Source organism: Triplophysa dalaica, chromosome 10 (assembly GCF_015846415.1).
Source record: "Triplophysa dalaica isolate WHDGS20190420 chromosome 10, ASM1584641v1, whole genome shotgun sequence".
In the NCBI taxonomy this organism is placed as follows: domain Eukaryota; kingdom Metazoa; phylum Chordata; class Actinopteri; order Cypriniformes; family Nemacheilidae; genus Triplophysa; species Triplophysa dalaica.
The window spans coordinates 22,646,320-22,651,769 of NC_079551.1; the positions used below are offsets into that span (position 1 = coordinate 22,646,320).

At 38.6% G+C, this 5,450-nt stretch overlaps 1 long non-coding RNA gene across 3 annotated transcripts; it reads left to right on the forward strand.

Moving 5' to 3' along the window:
- The first annotated feature begins 3,269 nt into the window (after positions 1-3,269).
- On the forward strand, positions 3,270-5,080 carry LOC130430037 (uncharacterized). Of its 3 annotated transcripts, none has more exons than XR_008907719.1 (4): positions 3,270-3,352; positions 4,231-4,400; positions 4,632-4,762; positions 4,945-5,080. It is a non-coding gene; the product is annotated as an uncharacterized LOC130430037 (long non-coding RNA). The 3 variants fall into 3 exon arrangements; XR_008907720.1 differs by lacking the exon at positions 3,270-3,352 and adding an exon at positions 3,520-3,636; XR_008907718.1 differs by lacking the exon at positions 3,270-3,352 and having other exon boundaries at positions 3,704-4,400.
- The last annotated feature ends 370 nt before the right edge of the window (positions 5,081-5,450 follow it).

The following is a 5,450-nucleotide window of genomic DNA, read 5'->3' on the forward strand; positions in this document are numbered from 1 at the left end:
GGACAGGGGGTCCGCTTTGCCATTTTGGTTACCTGGTCGGTAAGTTACTTTGAAGTGGAAACGGGAAAAGGACGAAGCCCAGCGTGCCTGTCTAGAATTGAGTCTCTTGGCGTCAGGTACTCCAAATTATGGTGGTCAGTGATCACAGAAAACGGGTGTTTAGCTCCCTCCAGCCAGTGTCTCCATTCCTGTAGAGCCTGTTAAATGGCCAAGAGCTCCTTGTTGTCAATGTCATAATTCAACTCTGCTGGGGTAAAATGCACAGGGGTTTAGTTCGAGGAGGATTCCCCTGCCGCTGGGACAGAACCACCACTATCCCTGTGGCAGAAGCATCTACCTCCATCACGAAAGGTAAATCCGGATCAGGTAAGCAGAGTGTAGGTTCGGTACAGAAGGCATCATGGAGGATTTGAAAGGCGTGTAGCGCTTTGGGGCTCTAGGACAGTAGTCTGGGTCCGTCCCTTTGCGGAAGTTGTATGCCGTCAACCGCTGTGATGTCCGGACAGATCGCTGAATGACCGCCTCTAGACACACTGTGTCGTCGTACATGGCCATTTGAAAGCGGATACCATACTGCAGTCCTTGTCGGTATACCGTGACCAAAGCTGCTTTGTCCATCCACTGGTAGAGGCTAGAGTGCGGAAGCGTATCGCATAGTCCGTTACTGAGGAACGATCTTATCGTAGCTGAAGAAGTTGGTTCGTGTACTGAAAGGCGATCAACGGCCTGGCCGAATACCTCCCGTAGATGCTTTAGGAACAAATTTAGAGATTATTTGAGTGGTTCTCCAGCCTCCCAAATGCATTTAGCCCAGTTTAACGCCTTTCCATTCATCAGGGAAATAATGAACACGATCTTGGCAGAATCTCTGTGGTAAACTGACCTGGGTGCATCTGGAAGTAGAGTTCGCACTGTAAAATGAACCCACTGCACTCCTGAACCGATTCTGAGAAACGAGCTGGTATGGCCATGGGACTGGCTGTGGACGTAGTGGGGGAAAGTTGTGTTAGGAGAAGCTGTACCAGTTCCGTGAAGGGGTCCAAGGTTGAAGGAGCTGGGGTGGTGGTACTCTGAGGTGTGGTAATGTTTGTTTGTTCGATGATTCTGTAACGCTCTTGGCAAGAACAGGTGACCACACAACAGACTACTGGAGAAGAAAGCTTTAATGTGATGAACCGGGAACAAACAAAGGGTAACACTCCAAAAGTAAAGCAGTAATCCTCAAATCAAGAGTAAACAAAAGAGCACGGAGGGTAATAATCTACCCTAGGGTGATAATCCAAAACATACACGGAAAACATACAAGGTAATCCGGCTGGGCGAACTAGAAACATGCGGAAACAAAATCATTGACAATGTGCTACATAAACAAGGGGGTATACTGGTAATAGTCCTTTAGGAATTGGATGCAGGTGCCTGTAAAATCAGAAGTCCGGGGATCGTGAGTGGGAAAATCTGTGACCAGGTGCTGACATGAGGGGCGTGGTTACAATGATAGCTCCGCTTTAACATTTATTATAACTTTCCTCTATTTGAAAATAAATTTCTGCTAAATAAAGAAATGCTAAATGATGTACCTGTATGCATTGTAAATGTTATTTAAAATATGTTTGTTTGTTACATGGTTTGAAATTGCATTACAATAAAACTCATAACAATTATTCTTTGTGCGATCTATGCTCTGCTTAGTGAATAATAACCATATTTAATAATGACTGTAAATAAAACACATAATACATTAATTTGTATGCCTTTCTCCATGTCAATAAATCTAATTATGTCTGGAGATAAATGTATGGTTTAATGCTGTGTTTCTTGTTAAGTTTTCTTATGGTCCAATCCCAAAAATATTTTTTTTATTAATTGGCTCCTTTAGTTTGATGTATCAAATAGAGAAGAAAAATAACATTCTTATATCTTCATACGACCAGAACGTAATTAACAGAAAACAGCTGTAACAAATCCCACTGCTGTATCCGCCCCATTGTGTGCATTTCTTGTTTCAAACAGAGCTTTTCATCACTTTTTTCCTAAATTCAGCTTTTTATTAAATGTGCTTTATTTCGTTTTTTGGCAGAAACACAGTCAGAGACAGACCGCTGTCATTCTGTTCAGTGAATTGCTGTACACATCTTGGCTCTTAAAATAAACACTGATAATGAAATTATTTAATGGGAAAGATTGATGTAACAGAAAAATCTGATCCATACGAAATAATTTCTCCACAGACATTCTGACGTACTATCAAAGCAATCTGCCAATCACTGTTCTAAAGGCAGATACACAAAAATACTCAGCTTTATTCACTAGAGTTCACTAGAAAGGAAACACAAGAGATGGTATGTTGAAATCATGTCAGAATGACTGTATTCACAAGAAGAGTGCTCATGAATTCCAAGACAATGTTGTAACTGCTAGTGGAAAACAACAAGTTTTATTGAGCCCTGACTTTCTGAGTTCAGATAACAGCAATAACTTCACACTTGTTGCTCGTGAAAGACACTGAAAAATACAGCATGGCCTAAGAGTGAAAGCTGAACACAACAGAAATTTCAATTATATTGCAGATGGAAAACAAGAGTGTTTCTTATATGAAACACCCCTGCTCTACCTCAAATAAATAGCCAAACTTGTATGTAAACCTTAACCAGATATACTTATGTTCAGTAATATGGAGAAAACTAATTAAACTGATTATGACATCTAAACGCACTATTAATATCCATTCAATGTTTAGCCACAGTAATAAGATGTCTTTGAATTAACTAATATAGATGCTTTGACATAAAGTTCCATTTAGTGCAAGGCAGTTCACACTGTGGCCATCTTGGGAAAGCACTGGGGGCAACTATTTCAGTTATGCAAGGACAGCTTCTAATGAAATTGTAAAAATTTGAAAAACTGCTTGCCAGATATTTAATATACTGTAATACATTAACTCCGAATTTGAAATCTTGGTCTCGCTAAAAGTTTACACTTTTTAATTGCTGTAGTGACGCTGTTATTAAACATAGACAGGTATGGTAAAAATGGTGGTCAATTGACCATTACAGTTTTTTCGTGATCATTTTACACGTGGCTTTTCTCAGCAAATATCAATAAATGCAATGAAATCTGATAAAAAATGTTTAATTAATTGGTAAATTATGATTTACTTGATAAAAATATTTAATTTATTGACATTCATAATTGTACACAATTGTGTCATTTTCAATTAGGGTGGCAAAAGACAGTCAGAATTTTGTAAAAATGTGTTACAGAATATTGCTGTAAATTTAAAATCTACAATGGCGGGATGATCTTCAACAGTCGAGATTGGTGTAGTGCGCAAAATGAATGATTCACACCTGTGGTAAGTAACTTATTACGTATTTTTTTCCATATTTGGTAACTATCATGCTGGTAACTTTATATAGAGGTATCTAAATTCGCGGTTCATATTGCTAACCCCGGATTCAACCTCCATCCGCGGGGACCGAAGGAGTCTTGCGGGGTTTCAGCAGCGCCCTCGCGGTAAGATTTCAAACATTCTCCGTCGCTATAGCACCTGAGGACAGAAGTTGTTCATGTTATTTAGAGTTTTTGTTCACACCAGGAGTGAAGGCGGTATGTGACGAGCTACAGTTCATTGTATTAGTAAGTTGACGGTTGTTTTTTTAATGTTGAACATCGCGCCCGCCGTAGACTCGGTAAAAGTTACATGCTTCGACAGTTGGGATACCACACTCGCTCGTGATTATTTTCTTGTGTAATTCAAATTTGCAAATGCAGTCATCCGTTAAATCGAGCGCCCAAATTAAAATGAGTCACCATAGCTTGAGGTAAGTCGATGTTCACGGAGGATAGCCCGGTAAAGTGATTAATGTACGTAACCATCTAGATATACAGTTTATGTATCGGAGGCCAGCTGAGAGCTTGAGCAAAAGACGTTAGCGACATCCTCATCGTTAGAGCAGGACTGTCTCCCAAATAGGACCGTTGGAGGGTGGGAGTGAGACCCGTTACAAAATACTAGTGTGACAATTTCTTGACCGTGACATCCCTAACGTTAGTTGGATTACATTTCTGTATAAGTACGGTTTTAAGTGTAAGTTACTCTGTTTAATTTGCTTAGAGTTTGTTTGTAGAGTCACTTATACTAAAATGTAGTTTAAATGTAAAATGCTTAAAGATAATTGTATAGTCACTATTAACTATTACTATTGTCACATGTATAATTGTTTGTTTTAGGACACACTTTGCCATGCAGGCCACTGGATGCTGACTACTGAAGGTTAGGTTGTGTGTGACGGTGCTCAGCACAGCTTCATGTCTGGCCTTCCCACTCTGTTCATAGCATGTTACATATTCAGGCTTGAGTACCAGGATGGGGCAGCGTGTATCTTGGAGTCCAATGAAAGGTATTAATTGAACAACTTCCTTACCTGCATTTTATAGATATGTTAATGTTATATACCTGTTAAGACCTTTAAAACAATATTTCTCAACGAGAGATGCATTTTTTTTGGGCAAATTATTTAGAAGTCTCCCCTATTTAACACTAGCAAGCTGATGATTTAATTCATGTGTTTTAATATAATATATTTTGTACATTTAATATATAACATTTAGTTTTTCCTGACTCTTTGTAGATATTAATCCAGAGAGTGGAACAAGAAGCGTCATCTAAAATGCCAGGATACAGAAGAAACAGGTTGCAGTGAACCCACATGTTGCCGCTCTTCTAAACACAATGATGAATATTCAGTGTAATCGATGAAAAGTAAGAAGCACACACACACACACACCGACACACGCACACACACACACACACACACGCACACACACACACAGATCTCATCATTGAATTTCATTTTATTATTCTCTGACTGTATATGTTGTCCTCTGTTTTTCTTTGACCATAAATTGAATATCTAACATTATTCTCTTGTTTCGTTTCCATAGTTCCAGCTACTTGTTGTGCTCTGATGGATCAAGATGTGGACCGTTTTACAGACTCACTTGGGCCTTGTTTTGCAATGTTGTTTCATGATGGTAATGTTGGTTAACGTGTTGTTTAAACATGAATGTTTAAAGAGCCATGTTGGATACTATGAAGTTGTTAGTGAATAAAATGATTTCATGTACAACAACGTACACAATTTGTCTGTAATGTATTTTTGTATCAATTAAAAAAAAATAAACACTGTATATCCAGTATGCAAAACATACTGGATATACAGTGATTTATGTATTTCTTCTAAATAAAGTAAATTAAAACGTTTTGATAAATGTATTGCTGTGCATAAAAATTAGCTTAATATGTTAAATTCAGTAAAATAAAAGCTTAAAGGTCTTCTCGGAAAATGCTAACTTTAGCCTGCTAGCTTTGAAATCATAAGATCCCAACCCGCTGCAAACGGCCATCCAAAGCCATGCCTCCTGAACAAACACATGATCGTGCTCAGACT